Source organism: Strix aluco, chromosome 1, assembly GCF_031877795.1.
Source record: "Strix aluco isolate bStrAlu1 chromosome 1, bStrAlu1.hap1, whole genome shotgun sequence".
NCBI lineage: Eukaryota > Metazoa > Chordata > Aves > Strigiformes > Strigidae > Strix > Strix aluco.
Genome location: NC_133931.1, coordinates 76,154,937 through 76,173,595, shown reverse-complemented (window position 1 = coordinate 76,173,595; position 18,659 = coordinate 76,154,937). Strand labels below are relative to the sequence as shown.

General features: G+C 40.6%; 1 long non-coding RNA gene across 1 annotated transcript in view; it reads right to left on the bottom strand.

Moving 5' to 3' along the window:
- LOC141933358 (uncharacterized) overlaps window positions 1-18,659 on the bottom strand; it is a 41,269-nt gene continuing 22,610 nt past the window's right edge. The window contains exons 3-4 of the long non-coding RNA XR_012626073.1: window positions 12,310-12,448; window positions 1-143 (exon numbers count right to left, since the gene is read on the bottom strand). This is a non-coding gene — a long non-coding RNA (uncharacterized LOC141933358). The remainder of the gene's footprint in view (window positions 144-12,309; window positions 12,449-18,659) is intronic.

The window sequence follows — 18,659 nt, the reverse complement described above, 5'->3', positions numbered from 1 at the left end:
TGTGGTTGTACTAATTCAGGAGAACGTGGGCTGAGATGCAGTACACAGTTGGTTCACCACAGTGTCATTGGACAGACGCAGTCACACAGGGACAAGACAGGGTAATGCTTCTGTCTTTAGAAAGGGTGGCATTCATCCTGATCCTGTAAGCAACACATAATTAGAAACAAGGAAAACTCTTCTTGAATTAATAAGGAAGGGACTGGATAAACTGGCCAGCAAGGAGGGGTGGAAGAGATATGGATTATCTAGAGACATCACTGGCCTGATCCAAAGCCTACTGATATTAATGAGTGGTTTTCTACTGGCCCCGACTGGTTTTTCCAAATCTTTCATGTCACTTGCAAACGTGGGCAGTACTGACTGGGTGTTCTACACAACCTTTCTTCTCTCATTTCCTCCCCCTTTCCTCTTGAACGGGAGGTTAACCATGTCTTAATCCTACCTCAAGTCACTTGTACTGGTGCCACATGAATCTTCACAGGAACCTGCTGTTTACAGGACCCTAAAGGACAACATGAAGGTAAAAAGTCTGTCGTGTGCTTTAAATGCCCTGTATTTGACACGAGGTGGCTGATGAACCTTTGGAACCTTTTTACGTCTGTCTTCTGCTGGCTTGCCAGCTCTCCTCACCCTTCAATCTCAGTCTAGGGGAGGGGTATAAATTATGACATAATTAAAATGGAACAACACTCCCTTTCTTCAGGTGAGTCATCTGCAGGTATCCATAAAATGTACAGCGTGAAAATTACCTCTGGTTCAGGGCATTAAGAATATAAAGTAACTACTTAGAGTTCCTTTGGATAAATAAATATGGAGAACCTCTAACATAAATAAACTAATTTCCTACTGTTTGCAGTCACAGACTAGAATAACCAGATTAAAAAGCTTCCTGTGAATTTGCTACATGGGGTGGAGCACTGCTGTGTTGCTTCAGGGACAGCCCAGAAAGCAAACTGTGATGCAAAGGACTACGCTTGGTTCCTCCTCTGCCCCCATGGCAAGAGCTGTCCCCATGGCAGCTGGTGTCTGGCCCAGTGCTCATTGCCCAGCTGGTTGGCACAACTCTGTGCTCCAGCAAAGTGGGCGGTGAGCCAGAGCCCCACCTTTTCTCCACCTTCTTCTCTCTCAACACAAATGGATGACAAGGGAGGAAAACAATAGTCCTGCAGAGACCCGTCTTCTCACAATGCAAGTATCTATCACAGAAAGCCCTTACTAGCCACAAAGGCTCTGGGATATAGACCACAATCTCTTTAGTAAATAAGCAGGTGTCTGTAGAGATTTAAAGGAATACATTAGTTTGTTTAATTTTTATATTTATTCATAATCTGATTAAATATTAAAGGAACCGACAGTTTTACATACAATTTTTTCTTTAACTAGAAGATGACAAATGAAGATGTAAATCCTCCTAAAATGCATTAGATTAATGCCTGCAATAACTATAGAGGTGCTTTCACAGCACTGGTGGGTGTTCAAATCTAAGTGTCACAAAAGACACATTACCTTTAGTGATAACTACTGAATCAGAACACACATGGAAATCTTTGCAAACTTTCAATCAAAACTTATTTTGAAACCTATCTACAGCTTCTGAGGGAAAATGAGAAGTCAGAGAGTGACATTTCAATTGTTCACATTTAGTGTGCATTTGATGTGCCATACCATCCCAATGGTTGTGAAGCTAAGGCCTGCTTGAGTCGGACCTTGTAGGTGGGCACAAGCATAACTGACTGCAGGTCTTGCAGCAACCTCTGTGGCCTAAATCATCGCTCTTTGAAGGTTTTTCAGGATTCCTGGTGCGAGCAGTTCTCTGCTTGTCCTTGTTCCTCCACGTGCAGCAGATAGCTTTGGGTCCTGCCCTGATGCGGGTGTGTGGTGGGCTCCCACCTGCAGACATCTGTGCATGCTTCAAACTGAAGGTTTCCATGACCTCCCCCACCTCAGCCTCAGCTCACTGCTACCGAAACCCTTCTCCATCAGGTTGTCCCATCCCAGCTGAACTGTTGCCAAGCCCACAACATACCTTAAGCAACAGGGTGCACCATCACCCCAGCGCAGGTATAACCTTCCCCTTCTGTGAGATTTTAATGTCACAGCATAGGAGAATATTTGTGCAACTTGAGGTGTGTCATTTTTAACCCTTTGAAAAAGAACAGTATTTGCAAGCGTGTCACTGCAAATCTAAAATATCTTGCTATGATGTTTTCAATTTTAAGGTGATTCCTTAGAAAATTATAAAATATGGTTCACATACATATAAAATTGAATTTCAAAACTGCTGTCTAATACAGATCTTGAAAATGGTGTTACTGCTTTATGAATACCTCATTCCTTTGAATGTTTGTTTTGGCTGGGGTGGTTAATTTTCTTCACAGTAGCTAGTATGGGGCTATGTTTTGGATTTGTGCTGAAAACAGTGTTGATAACACAGGGATGTTTTAGTTACTGCTGAGCAGAGCTCAGGCTGGGGCTGGGGGTGCACAAGAAGTTGGGAGGGGACACAGCCGGGACAGCTGACCCCAACTGACCAAAGGGATATTCCATAACATATGAAGTCATGCTCAGCATATAGAGCTGGGGGAAGAAGAAGGAAGGGGGGGACGTTTGGAGTGATGGTGTTTGTCTTCCCAAGTCACTGTTACGCATGATGGAACCCTGCTGTCCTGGAGATGGCTGAGCACCTGCCTGCCCATGGGAAGTGGTGAATGAATTCCTTGGTTTGCTTTGCTTGAGTGCACAGCTTTTGCTTTACCTATGAAATTGTCTTTATCTCAACCCATGAGTTTTCTTACTTTTACTCTTTTGATTCTCTTCCCCATCCCACTGGGGTGGGGGGCATGGGAGTGAGCAAGCAGCTGTGTGGTGCTTTAGTTGCCAGCTGGGGTTAAACCACAATATCTGATGAATAAAGACTAAGCATGGCTAAACCTGGAATTTTCAGATGGATGCAACATAGACTATAAAATACATATATTTATGCATATATATATAATTTTATGATTCTAGAGTTTTGTTTTCTTTGGGGTGGTTTTTTTTTTTGCATACTGACTTACTTGGAAGCTCCAGATGCCTGTGGCTTCTCCTGAGACCCAACCTGAAGTACAGCATCCAGCTCTGGGGCCCTCAGCACAAGACAGCCATGAACCTATTGGAGCAGGTCCAGAGGAGGGCCACGAAAATGGTCAGAGGGATGCAAAACCTCCCCTATGAAGAAAGTCTGAGAGAATTTGAGTTGTTTAGCCTGGAAAAGAGAAGGCTCTGGGGAGACCTTATGGCTGCCTTTCAATACTTAAAGGGGGATTGTAATAAAGATGGTCACACACTTTTTACCAGTGCCTGTAGTGGTAACACAAGGGGTAACAGTTTTAAACTACAAGGGGATAGATTTAGATTGGACATAAGGAAGAAATTTTTTACAGTGAGGGTGGTGAGACACTGGAGCAGGTTGCCCAGAGAAATTGTGGATGCACCATCACTGGAAGTGTTCAAGGTCAGGTTGGACGGGGCTTTGAGCAACCTGACCTAGTGAAAGATGTCCCTGCTCATTCCAGTGGGGTTGGACTAGATGATCTTTAAAGGCCCCTACCAACTCAAACCACTCCATGATTCTTGAGTCCCTGAGTGAGGATTTGGGTATCTGTGTTAGTGCACTCAAGTCAGAATATCGGATTCATTGTTGGCAAACTGAGGATATTTGAGGTCAACTTATAACTGAACCCCAGGATTCAGAACCCTTATTCCTGAATGGAGGTTTTTCAAAGGAAACAGAATAGAGTCCAGCAGCTGAGCCATCAAAGTAGACTGTTTAAATTTTATCACAGAAGCTCAAAATGAAATTAGTGGTTCTGTAGTGGTCTGGTAAGCACCAGTACGATCAGAAAACAGGTCGTGGAAAACTCAGGGAAGGAAATTTTGATGAGCATGATTTCTTCAACAGTGTTGTAGCAATCTGTAACATGAAAATGAAAGTCTTAATAACATCTAAATTATTGGATTAAGGTTTGGAAAAGTCTAATGATTGAGAAAGGGAAGGGAGGAGTCAGCAGGAAAACAAACCCAAAACAAAGCAACAAAAATTCCCCAAGGCCTTATTGCAAAATTAGGCTTTAAAACATTTGTATCAAGCACCCCTTCACTGGGAGGCCTCTGTCACTGCTCTCTGGGGACATGGGGCTGATAGTCCCAATATGCAGGTCTGGGAGGAGGGGTAAACTCCTTTCCCAAGATGGCAAAGCGAGTGGGGGATCACTATGTCTTGGAAAAGAGAACAGGCTGACTTTATTTTAATCATAATATCTTTGTTTGTAATCCCTAGCTATGCTCTAAGCAAAGCTGAACAACTTTTCCTTTTTACTTCAAATGGGAATGAAATGTGTGGGCATGAAGAGGACGCTCTGGGTAGGCGGATGATGAAAGATCCTGCTAACACCGTCATAAAAGCGAAGCTGCAGCAGGAAGCTGAAAGGACGCCCTGGGTAGATTTGTAATCGGAGCTTCCAGTTTTGATGAGACAGAGGTGCAAAAATAAGCAAAGGATTTTGAAATCCTGAGCTCATGGCTGCTTTGATGAGCTGAAGTGGCCAGGTTGAACTCACAGGCAGTCAGAGATTTCACCTGTCACATCAGTGGAACAAGGATTTCAGCCACTTGTGAAGGACTTGTATTTTTGTCTCTTGCATGCCTAGGTACTCTGTGTTTAAAAAAAAATAAAGGAAAATCACCTAGACAGCAGAATGATCCTTAATTCAGTCCCTTTGAGTCCTGAACCTGATGGCTGGGCCCAAAAATCAAAGAACCACCTGGCCCACTAGACACCTCTGAATTGGGGGAGGGAAGCCCCACCAGAGAAGGGCTCTTTTGCCATCCAGTGGGGCGAAGGGGAGGCAAACAGAGAGCCCCAATAGACATGCCCTAAAGATTTTTTTTGCACATTGTGTTGCTGTGCCTGAGAGGCATTGCTGAGAGACAGAGTTTACAAACTGGGGAAAAGTTTGCATCTGTAACAATGATATTTATAGCTTTGTAATTTATTTGTGGCTTTGTGAAATGTATCTGGGTAAATGGCTGTCCCAGCCTAAGGCAATAGCTAATATCCACCTGCAAGTGAAAGGTTAGTGGTTATGCTTAGCTAGCTTGGGGGGGCGGGTGTCACGAGATTTCATCCTGCAGACTGTATAAGCATAGGAGGCAGAAAACACCAATTTCCCTGCCTTATTGAAGATCCATGTCCAGCTCCCCATTTAGTTCATTTCAGCTGATGGCCGTGGGTAGTTCTCAGCATTAAAGCCCTGTAGAAGTCCTGCAGCCACAGGAGTTGCGCGGCTGGCTGTGCCGGAGCAGGAGCAGCTGGCTGAGAGTGGAGGGGCTCTTGGCAGAGCTGGAGGGCCCATGGAGATGGAGCAGCCAAAGGCAAAGCCGGCAGGGAGCCGAGCAGTTAGCAGAGCATTGCTTTACACAGCAGTTTATCACCCAACAAATCCTAGTTTTCACTTACTGCAGATGATGGGAAAAGGTCTAGCCAAGAAATTACTTCCTCAGAGGAAAAGACTATGAACTGTTGTAGTTAAAGGATAACTATAACAGTCAGTTACTATCACTCAGTTTGTCTACCTGGTCAGATTTTTGTTCTCTCTTAAAAAAAACCCCAAAAAACTTTGTTAAATGTTTGATTCATGTTTGCCAACAGGAAAGATTAGCTAGTTCAGTATAATTTTCGCAGTTGTCCAGGTGTGGCCTCAAGTCACCACTTTCGGAGAAACTCCCTTCAATTTGAACCCAGACCTTGTTGCTGCCAGTTACATCCTGGCAGGAGGGTTACCTCTGAACAACAGGAGCAGTGTTTCAATGAAATGACTGCACTCTTCTTTCTCCAGAGAATCCCTGCTACCACTGGTATGTAGGATGGAGGACATGTAGTCTGAAGATACACTAAGGCAGTGTAGTCTATCTCATTAGTTAGAAAAGGAAGCAAACAAGGAGATTCTAGGAAGAAAAAAGGACAATGTATTAAAATAACTAAACACTATCCCAGACTCCAACAGACTCCTTGGCTCTGAGCAATTATGAATAATGCTGGGTACATGGGATGAAACTTAATTTAGACTGCAGTTTCATAGTCACTTCAAGCTAATCTAAGTTGGCACAGTTTATGAAAGAAGCAGTCTCGTCTGCCTGTCTGTCCCCAGCAAAGCTATTCCTTCTTTTTTTCCCTCCCCCTTCACACACAGAGCAGCTTTATCTGTCTCTGCATGGCATGCAGTGGGGCAGGCGGTTGTCCCAGAGGAACAACCCTGCTGCTCCCATGCACACTTGAAGCCTCCCCATGCCCCCTTCCAGGTTACAGCCATCCTGAAAACAATGGGAAAAAAGCCATAAACTACAGAGAACGGTTTTGCTAATGCAAACAGGTTTCCTGGTTTGATTTGGGGTGGGATTGGAGTGGAGTGCAGTGACATCTTCAAGCAGTGATGACAGTACAGCAACATACCCCGAGTACTGTGAAACAGGGGAGCAGTTAAGACACTTGGAATTGAAAAGCCCTGGAGTCAGCACCAATTCCAGCATTTCCTAGCTTAATGCTATTTTATGTTATTGCTGTGTAACATATTAACTTCTAGAGGTCACAGCCCATCAGTCCTGATCCCCTGGTGACTTGTCCAAATACAGGCAAGCAAAATGCTATCTGTTGTAGTCATGGAGGAGAAAAAAAAGTGCTTTTTTCACATACATATTTTTAAAAATTGTTTGGTCCATTAAGATAGTGACACCCTTCCAGTACTGTGTTTATCTTTGGATACTATAATGGGACATTGGACTCAATGTTTTGAGTTGTTAATCCTATGTCAGGGAGCCCAAGCTGAACTCAGCAAACACAGGCAAAGTATGTGCCCACGTGTGTACACCTCATTCTACTTTTCCTGAAGTTTATATGTATTTTCATGAGTGCAACCTCAATCTCACAGCTGAACATCTATGATTGTTTTAAGGTAATTGCACAAGGCAAAATACAACTAAAATGCAGCAGCCTTATTTAGGATACTTAAAACCTAATTCCAAATAAAGGAGTGGTCAACAAAAAGTCCCCTGGCATAATTTCTGAGATCACATGCTCGTTTTGCAGGAAGCTGGCTTTCTCCTGCATTAGAAGAGTTAAACAACTGTAAGTATAACTTGGGTGTAAATTTTATTGAGATCTGCCCTTCACTGTCAGAGATATGCAAAGGGTACTCATATAAACAAGCACTGTTTACATGTATCTTCTCAGTAGTGGCACTCTATTATTAAATATTAATTCTTAGGAATGTGTATGTTATGCAACCTTTTTACGTGCTCTTTGGAACTGTTAGCAACTTGTAAGGACACTTTTGGTAACTTAGGATCAAAGCATGGGTTTGGGAGAAAGGTTCATACACAAAACATTTTTTTTAATTTTTTTTTTTTTTTAATAAAGGTGCCCTGAAGTTTGTGTTACAACCACTGAATTAGAAGGAGAGCAAAAAAGATCTTGACTGTTGGTCCCACCTGGTATATTTGCATTCTGACAGTGGGGGAGAACAGACACACAAGCAATAAAAGCAAGTTGGCAAAAAAGGCTATGGGAATAACGTAAAGATTTGAGATCAGTTCTAGGGAAACCATCAAGCAAGTATTTTTAATGCAAGGTTCCTGTCAAGAGCAGCATAGGTGAGAGGTCTCTGCTCCACCTGTTGGTGGAGAGGAAGAGGGAAAACTCTGCCTAGAGAACTAAAGAGAGCAAACACCCATGTTTGCTGGTGTCTGCTGGGGAGTGTGCAGCAATAGTTACATAGACACTGAGTCTTCTTTGTGTCTTTGGAGATATGAAAGTGAATCAGAAACTCCTCAAGAGACTCAAGGAGGAAAAAAAGAGAAGTCACCTTCTTGCCAGCAAACAACCCTACCAGGCCTACAGTTAGAACTTGAGAGGGATGCTTGGACAAATGCACCTCACTGTCCAAACCACACACAGTGGTGGGGTGGGGGTTTTATGGGGTGGGGGTGATTTTGTGGTTTAGTTGAGGTCTGTTACTTTGGAGTGCTTTCACAGAATCATAGCATGGTTTGTGTTGGAAGGGACCTTTAATGATTATCTAGTTCAACCTCCCTGCAATGAGCAGGGACATCTTTAACTAGATCAGGTTGCTCAGAGCCCCATTCAACCTGGCCTTGAATGTTTCCAGGGATGGGGCATCTACCACCTCTCTGGACAACCTGTGCTAGTGTTTTGCCCCTCTCATTGTAAAAGCCATTGTTCTGTGAAGTGAGCCCAGCACACTGTCAGCAGGGTATCACACCCTCTAGCTACTGCAAGGACTTACTGCTTGTTATTTTACAGTATGTTCTACTTTTTGCTTACCCCAGATTGGTACCCACTAAGAAAAGCTTCCAATTTGAAGAGTTTTTGGCTGTTTGTGTTATTCCAGGTTGATCTGCTCAGTATCTAGAGGCTTCCAGGAAAAGAAGCCTGTAGAGTTATCTTTCAGGAAGTATTACATCTGGTATCATTACGTCTTGGTGAAAGGTTTAGTTTGATGATTTACTGTGATAGTGGGGATACAGTTAGATCTTGTCTGTGGGAAAGCAAATCATTGACACACCCACAGTGCATAAATGACAACACATGTTAAAACACTCATGTAAGGAGATTCAGACTGACCCTAGCAGGCAGAGATATCTAGAATATGCACTTAGAGTATCTCATTCAGTGAAGCACAACACACACCGCAGAAAGTTCAACATGGTGGCCCCGAGTCAGAGCTGGTCTGTATTTTTAGACTCTATAACCTGAGTGTATCTGAACAACAGTGACAGTTCAGTATCTCTTTGAGTGCTCGCTGGGCACATTTTTCAGAATGCCTGTAGTAGGGAGAAATTGCCCACCTACATCTGAAGTCAAGAAAAATTCCTCCGGGAGTCACGGTGATTCAGGAAAAGCTGAGCTCTGCCAAACTGGAACAGGTTCAGAGGGAGCACTGCCTATAATCAATTCATTACATAAACCTCAGATAAGGGAGTGGCAAGAAATCTTCCTGCCACCAACCATGAAAAACATTTAAGGGGAAACAAAGCAGCCACTGCATGGGCTTTTAACAGTCTACTCAATCTCGGTAGAATAAAGGCCCCAAAGGGCCTAGTGGTAAATACAGAGGAAATTGAAACCAGAGATTAAGCTGCTGTGTTGAGCCATAATGTCATTTCTTCTAATATCTCCAGGCACTGAGAGCAGCTGCACTTAAGTAGATAGCCTTAGGAAATAACTTTGTTGTCCAAGAAAGCAGGAGAAAAGTTATTTTCTTTCCTCACATTTTGCAGGATTTGTTGCTCAAGTTACAAAACTGCTATGAAACGTAATAACAAAAGACAACCCTGTGTAGCAAGGACCAACAGAAGTTAACACCCCACCCCACCCCCCCCTCCCAAACAAGCAAGTCCCACATCTCAAGCAAGTGCCACATAGGTTTCCATGAACTGCTGAGTTTCTTTGGGCATCAAACCACTGGTCACACGTGTAGGATCATACTGCCTCAGGGCTGGTAAAGCCTCTGAGCACAGGTCTCAGTAGAAACCAAATGCAAAATAAAATTTGAAGTTGTGTTTCACACCAAATCTGTCATAATTCAGTACTTGATCTTGTGTACATGGCTAGGACCCCTGAAATAGTTATTCTACATGCTGTGCAAGAAAATACTGTCAAAATCCAGGGTGAAGAAGAAAACAGCTTATGGTCATGGTTTAAGCACAGCTCTTGCAGCATTTCAGCATGTCCTGGAGAATGCCTGGTTGGAGGAATTAGCCCGGAGCATTGATTTGTTCAAATGAGTTCACATTTGGGAAAACTATAGCCTATAGACTACATACCAAAAGGCTCCTAAAATTTTACAGTAGACAGGATCAGGAGAAAGAGGTAACAATGTAACACCTGTCCTGATGAATGCAGGAAGGGCAAGCAAAGAAATTAGAAAGAAAAAAAAAAAAAATCACAAAAATGCCTAAGCAGACACCTTCATAAAACACTTACTTATGCCTCTGCTTTTGAAATACTAGTGTCCCAAACTTCCTGAGTATTTAGTGGGAACTTCTGGGATTCATCCAGAATTAAGCTACAGCTGTAAAGTTAAGGAAAGGCAATTTGAGAACATCCCCAAAGTCTTAAACCTTCTGAGGAGAAACTTTAGCCTCTTTTTAAAATTAATAGAAGAGGTTGGACAGGAGCCATTTCTCCCTCTGAGATTGTCATTTTTCATGCCCAGAACAATCAAGTATGTTTTGCTCCATTCTCTCTAGGGGCTGTGTTGCACAGAGCAGTACACCCAGCTCTGGGCAGGAGAGCTTTCTAGGAAGGCTGTGTCCAACAGCTTCCCAAGAGGCCAGAACAGCACCGCATGAAATTCAGGGCTATCCTGTTTAGCAACTCAGTAAAAGGAGAATGAACGCTTTTATAACTATTTGAGTAACAAACTTTATGGGTACCTCTTTGGTATCAAAATGCCTTTTATTACTTGAATGCAAGTCTTTTTCTCACATGTCTCACGAGATGCACATTTTGCTAAGGTACATAAGAAACCCCACCCTAAACCAGACCTGCTTACACAGTGGAACTGGATGTTCATTCAGTGGCTGCACCAAGATAAATATATTGATCTCACTGCCCTAGCTCATCCTGAGGGAAAAGAAAGTTTGTGTGCAAACAGAACCTAAAGAGGATCTTCCTAAAGAGGTTGGGTGAGAGATCTGAATAACCAGTGAAACGTTTCTTCATGGACAAAACATATTATGAGCATAAGAAATTAACCCCAAAGTGTTTCCCATATTATCATGGTACTTTTCCTTTATGTATGACAACATGTCTTTGTAATTCTTTATCACCATCATGTTAGGGGTCAAATGTGGAACTTAAAATTTACAAAACATATTAAAGCTTCCTCATAAGTCTCAGTTAGGTACAAAATACCTTAAAAAACAAATTCCTTAACCACAGTTCCTCTCTGCAGTTTAAGTTAGAGTAGAAGAGTATAAGACTCTCACATGCCCTAGAAATAATTAATCTGGCAATGTCTTTATTCTGTCTTTGCATTTCCCTCACATCCAGGTTCAGGCCAGGACAACAGACAGGGCTTAGCCTGACACACAGGAATTCTCCAGCTAAGTGCCTAAGATCTGAACACAAAAAAACCCAAACCTAAACAAAAAACCCCAATCATCTAAAGATCCAAGCAAAAAACCCCAAACATACTGAAAAAAAGAAAAAAATATCCCCAAACCCCACAACTTTGTAAGAACAGCCAGATTAGTTCAGACTAAAAATCCACTAGCATACTGTCCTGCCTCTGAAATAGGCCACCAACAGCGAGCATCTGGGGAAGAGAGTAAGATCAGGACAAAAGTAAAATGATAATTTCAGGTGCCTTAATAAGCGTTCAGCTAGATAACGTTTCATTTATTTTTAATTGAAGTCTACAGTCTTTATAGCTGCATGATTTTTCTTAAAGTGAAGGAATAAGGAGAGAGGAAGAAATTTAGCAACACCATAATTAACTACTTAGGGTAAATCCTCCCATCAGATTCATGAGACAGATTTCAGATAAGCAGCTCAAATGAAGGATTACCTTGCTAGCAATGCGGAAATGTTGATCAGCTTGATATTTCCATTCTGCAGCCAAGAGTTCACACTGGCTGCTCACTATTTTCTGCAAGGAGGTAAATCTCCACAAAGGCAGCAGGTCTAATCCAAAGGGGATTTTGGTTTTAAAACCCCCTCACATGACCATCTTGTACTTGTTGGTTTTCAGGCAGAAATGAGATCTGAATATAAGTGCTGCTCAGATTTGAGAAGGGTTATTAGGCAGGAGGATGCCCTGATGGTATGATGGATGGGATGGAACACATTGCATATGTACTAATATGGTGTCTTAACACGAACATTAGCACTTAAGAGCATCACAGAGTACTCAAGCATTCTGGAAATATTAAGTTCAATTAAAAATATAGTCTCCAATGACTGATAACACTCTCAGCATATGTTTCATAGCATTTAAAGACAAATGGAATCCATCAAGCCAGTACATTTAAATTTCAAGGAAAAAAGTCCTGTCCATCATCAGGAATACACTGAAAAAAGCATACAAAATTTAAACTGGAGCCTTTTCATATGCATAACGGTCTTGCATACACCAGTCGCGTTTGGTGTCTGGGCAACCAATGTGACTGAACAAGTGATATACTTCCATTCCCAATGGAAAGGAGGGATAATATTTTGTGGCATCTCATGCCTATCTCTTAGCTCACCTGCTTTTTGCCATGCCCTTTTCAGTCCTTTTGCCTCATTCAGAAGTGTCAGAGATGGCTTCAACAAATCCTAATTTCAATTTCAGGATATAAAAGCAGTTGGCTGGATGGGGCTTAAAGGACTCTATGTCTTCATTCTCTACACAACAGAAAAACACATACACACACTTTAGTTATTTATGTTTTTAAACAAAATAGAGAGGATCCAGAAGCATCTGGGGAAAAAAAGGTAATACAAAAGAATTGCTATTACTGCACTCACAGAAGTAGTACCACTCTCTTCCGATTTTGTTACTTGGATATGGACTGCACATGTGACCAGAATAGATACAAGATATTCCATATCTCCAGGGAATATATTTCCATTTCCACTGTTTGACTTATGCAAACGGGTTACACATTTTGCCCACAGGTAAAATAAAACATTGTCCATTATGAGAAAAGTTGCTGTAGCCATGCTACACAATTTCCCCATGTATTAAGTGTCCATAAGCTAAGTATAAATGTTTTCTAACTGGTGTCAGAATTCTTCAGAGAGGCAGCTGTTCATTTAAACTACATTTTATTAACTGCATTTCTTTATATTTTATAATAAGTAAAATGAATCTGTTACAACATAAAAAAATCTGTTTGAAACTTGGAACCTACCCCTCTCCCATCCTTAGTCAGATAAAATCCCCCCCAAAAAAACCCCAAACAAAAATAATTTTTGCTGAATGCATGCCTAAGCAGATAGGCCTCACAGTAAGATTTCTAGCAAATCTCAGGAGACTTAGGTATCAAATTCCCATCAACTGAAAAAAATCCCCCTTTCTCTCCAAGACCATTGAGATAAGATCGCGTGTAGACATCACATCACACTTGGCTCATGTCTGCATGTTTAGGTCTGTAGTGCTCTTATCATTTCTGAAATTATTCATTCTTGGGCTCTCAGTCATATTAGTTGAATCTGAGAGTCATGCTCTCTTGGCAATTGTCATTTCTCCCTCAATTTTTCTCTACACAGGCAAGTACTTAAGGTACCACAACTGATCTCAAGGACATCAGTAGGGCACCCCACTAGAAAGTGGGGAAGATGCCTATACTGCCTGGACAAAATCACTTCAAGGCCTACAAAGCAAACACATCACTATCATCTCCACGCAGGCAGCTGCTGCCTGTCAGGGAAAACCAGCTCCGTGTGTTCACAGACAACAAGGCAGCTATCTTTTTTAAAATTTATTTTTCGTTTCACTAGCTTTGTTTTCAGAGCTGATAAAGGGTAGTCCTATTTCAGATATATCTGGAAACACTTTTGCGTGGCAGTAAGGAAACTCATACTGGGAAAACGGTCAAACAACATAAAATAAATCCAGTAAGCTCTCTGTAACATGCATACAGAAACAATGATCACTTGTATGCTTCCAGGCATACGATCATTTACTGAATGTGGAAGCCAAATGAACAGGTAAACTATTGATCAACCCTCAGACAGCAATCACTAGATGGGATCATTTGCATTATCATCCTTAACCTCTTTATAAGTAATTAATCCATGCACCTTGTTGATAATGTGCACACTTATGGGCAATCAACTTTCTTTACTTCATAATAAGAAACACAGCAACACCTCAAACATACTTCCATCTTTCTTCTTGCAGTCTTTCCAGCATGCATAGTTGCTGAAAAGCAGGAGCAGCTGTGCACAAAGGCCTGGGTGTGTAAATCTCAAAGGCACCCTGTGGATTGCCCAAGCAATGCCATCAGGAATGGCCCTGCCATGACCCAAAAGACAATAGCTGAAAAGGATTTTTGGTAAGCATCCAATGGTAGAATGAAGCCTAGGCTATCACTTTTAGACAAGAGTTATTCCTTAAAGAAAATGCTTTGCTCACAGGAATAATTCTCATTTAAGGTTCACTACAGCTATAGAATACTGGTTTTGTTTTCCTATACTCAACCCTACTTTTTCAGGCAGCCTGCAAGGCTCAGCTTTATAGCAGCAACAGCATTGCTTATAATCCCATTTTACCCCTGTTTCTCCTACAAACAGCTCTTAAACTGTAAGAAAAAAAAATCCTTTAGATGCTTATGTGCAAGGAGAAATTTATGGTTGACGTTCAGAACCGTTTTAAACACAGTAATCTGTAGTTCATTTAAAATTCACTAGACTGTATAAGATCCTTACAGAAGGTTTTTCTTTCCACAGTTACTGCATAAGAGAGAGAAGGGAGAAGCAGAGGAAAGTGATGCCCTCAGTGTCCTTGCACTATAACAGAGTTTGTGGCTTGACAGTGACTGCAGAGCTGATATCTGGTTACATCGGTCTTTACAGTAAATCTAGCTCAGGTTGTTGTTGTGAAATAAGTTGTACTTCCTGCAGGAAAAAGAAAATACCTGTAAAGTTCAAGTGCTCTGAAAGTAAGTGTTTGCTGTAGGATAGTTGCTGATTATCTCAGTTATTAAATAGCAGATGGAGCTCTCAAAGACCTGAGTACTTTTTAGGTGCTAATTGGTACTCTCAACTCTTACTGAAGCCAGTGGTATTATGGGATTGTTACATTCAGGCATTTAACTTTACCTAAAGTCATCCTCTCTTACTTTAGACATTGCCTCCAGGAGATGGAATTGAGTTCAGAGCACTCCAGTTTCTTGATTTCTAGAGAAAGATGAATCCCTCTTTCTTTCTCCATTAAGTATAAAAGGAGATATCATTCTGATAACTGAGAAAGTATATGTTAGATGGAGTGGAAACCTGCAACAGGACCTCTTTGTAGTTGATAAATGAAATTTAGGCCAGATAATACTGATGTAGAGTGAGAACAGCAGAGAAAAGTTTTTGTCAAGTCACTTGTCTAAGAACCAGCAAGGCTTAATGTCCTTGGAATTTCAGTCATATCAAATGGCAAGGAAGATAGTCCAAATAAGATGCAAAATAAATGAAGGCCAAAAGACTTTTTTAGGGCGTAAGAAAGGGAAGAAAGTTCATTCAAGTCTACAACTTGAATGTTGCAGTCCTCTACCTCAGCTTCTCATCTTTCAACTCATTCCATTCCTTGTTGTTACATTGTGTTTTTCCTTGGCAAAAGACAACCTTTGTCAGCTTACCTGATTTGTAAATAAATCACATTTATAAACATGAAAATCATATTTTAAAATACTTGAAAAGCATTGAAGACCTTTATTAATCTGCTGTTTAGCAAACATCAGTCCTCTAATGAATTCAACAAGTGTTAATTCAAGGATGTCTATCAGAAGTGATGGTATAAAAAAAATGCATACCATAATATACCATGCCATAACATACTTTGTACCTCTCCGCAAAACAATTAGATTTCTATTGGATGTTAGGATCCACAAAATATCAGATCTGTCCCACTGGGTACCTATTCAAATAATATGGAAGAGGAAACCTCTGTACAGCAACTACTGAGAACATAAGCAAACAGGAGAAAAAAAGAGAAAAATTAAAATTAATAAGAAGAGCTTCCTAACGCTAACTCACTCAGGTAGAGCTTCCAGACAGAAGATATTCACTAACAATATCCCAGATGCACATTTCAGGAAATGGGTCAAAACCCAAAACCTTTGTTACTTTCAAGCCAATTCTTACGAAATTTAAGTATTAAATACATACATAGGGCTTATTGTTATTCACACAATGGAAGTGGATTATTTTCCAGCCAGCTGTCTGAACACAATATATAGGGGATGGACACCTGTCTTACAGTTCTGGGACTCTCAGTTCCAAGGAACAATGGACATATGTACATGCTACACATTAATGCTATTCAAATGTAACCTATTGCGTGTATGAGTTGAGCTGGATGCTTCCAGTTGCGTATCTTTCTGATAAATTGTCACACTTCTGATCAAAAGCTAAAGAGCATTAAAAAAATGATGATATTTGAACAGACTTGTCACTCTAGTCCTTCTGCTCAGAATTAGGGCAGACAATTTCAATGCACATAACTGCAGATTGTTTGGACATTTACAAGAGTATAAGAAATAATTCTTTGGCCATCAGCACAGAGTTAGAGATTACATACTTCTATCTTATTCAGATTCATATCTCAAAGGTGTTCATGTTCTACATTAGTTAGAACCTTAAGCCTTTTCAACATCAGAGGGAGAACCTCACAAAGGACATATTTCACTACACACTATTAAGCAGCCCTTTGCATAGGACTCGAGTGGTGATGTAGGAAACCTCAATTGTAAGCCCCATTCAGCCTCAATCAAGAGTATTTATTCATTCCCAAATCACTGGAGGATTTGGTTTTTTGACATTCTGACACTGTTTTTTGACAGTCTTTCATGGCAGGTTTTGTTCATATAATTCATTCTATGGTCAAGATTCTGTTTCATTTTTATTTATCAAAACTAGCACCTCTCCACAAAATTTCTTTCCCAGTTAACATTTTCCTACAGCAGCTGTTTTCCAAACAACTCAATGTTGTGGATAATATTGCTCTTCTCTGTAACACAGTTAACAGATTCTACAGCTAATGTAGTTTATGTAATGGATGCAGTCAGCATGATGCATCTTGCTTAAGTTATTTTCCACTAAACATTGTGTGAACAAAACTATTTGAACTCCAACTCAGGGCAGAATCCACTAATAGTTCTATGATATCCAGATTTTCCTGAAACTTCATAATATTTCCATTGCTTCCTTAGCACTCTTAAAGCATACTGTTACTGATTTGTTATTGATTAGAATTAATTTTGTTTAATTTTAATGTGAATTATAGGAGATATTTAGTAGGAATTATATGCTTACATTTATTCTGCATTTGCACATTATACAGCAACCAATGCTACAACGAAATCCCCTGTACAGCCCTGTACCAAGGTCGAAGGAATTGGTCAAAATCACCTAGTAGGAACATTTAGAACTTTAGATAACAGGCTTAAGATTCAAGATAATTTGGATATAGTGTTTACTTATAAGGTATTTTATGACCTAAAGGAATGCATAGAAATGTCAGAATCCAGAATTAATGGGAACTGGGGAAAGTCAACTGAAGAAACTTGTAAGTTCCTGCCAGGAAACAGTGAAACTAGGCAAAAGGTAATTCCGGCAGGGGGAGATTGCGACCACCGACTCATTGACCACCGACCCAAATTACACCCCAGACCCATTTCTAGATGTTTCTGGGTCCTACTGCACAGAATCGGAAATAGGAGGAGAATATGTTAATGATTTCCAGGAAATAGTATGTTTATGCATGAATATTTAATGAATATGTATGAATAAGTTCTATATAAGATGTATGGTCCTGGTGCTCGGTGTGCGTTGTTAGTGAGAGCACTCACTTGTGCACCCGGCCGCCAATAAAGAAGTGTCTGCTTACCCTCATCAAATTGCTGTCGATAAGTTCTTTATTCTGAGTTTTCAGTAACAATACTACTCTTCATATTAACATTTTTAATTCACACAATTAAAAGAATTTCCTTTGTAGAATTTCCATAAATGTTAGATATGCTTACATGCTATATTATTTGTGCAGACTTTATGTATTATTACTGTCAAGTGACAAGGAGTTTACAGATGCTCAGAAGATGCTCTTCTCATCCATATCACTTTTGTTGATACTACAGGCTTCATATATATCTTTAGTTGCTGAATTAGTCCAGTGTTTGTTTGTGGGGGGTTTTGTGGGTTTGTTTTGTTTTCAAAACAAAGACCCTGTTTCCATCAGCCCTAATCGTATTGAGCAGGATCTCAATGATTAAGGATGAATGATTAAGGATGTTAGTGGGTCAGATGCCAATATCTCTTTACCCACACTTGATAAGAAAAAGATGGGGTTCCACATTCAAAGTTTCACCCTACCCAGTGAATAATCACAGTGTCCTCAAGGATCTCACTGAGCAGGTTTCTATTCAGAGTAAATGCAATTTACGTCTTGAATAGTTTTTTCCTTCAGGAAAATATTTAAACCAGAGTCCTGTTAGTCATCAGTATGAACAGAAAGTAGGTCCTAGCCAAAAAACAGCAGACCCAAGTTTCCTGACTATTCTCAGAGTCAGAATAAAAGTTTGATACTAACTGCTATCAAATGCAAAAAACCCCTTGGATTCAAATATGTCTATTAAAGCTAAAGGTATTTAAAATTCTGGTATAGGTTGTAATGATGAAGCTGTTGATCAGCCACAATGCACAGATATCACTGTCCAGTGCATTCAGGTTCATCTTTTAAAATGTCAAGCACATCACTGTCTCTAAAACATTTGCTTATTGTAGTCTGTAGGAGCTTTGGTACTCCCATTAGTTTCATACCAAAGAATGAAGACGAAGAAATACACTATATAGAGTAAGTTACACTGCCTGTTTACTATCTACAGCATGAACACACCCTCCTCTC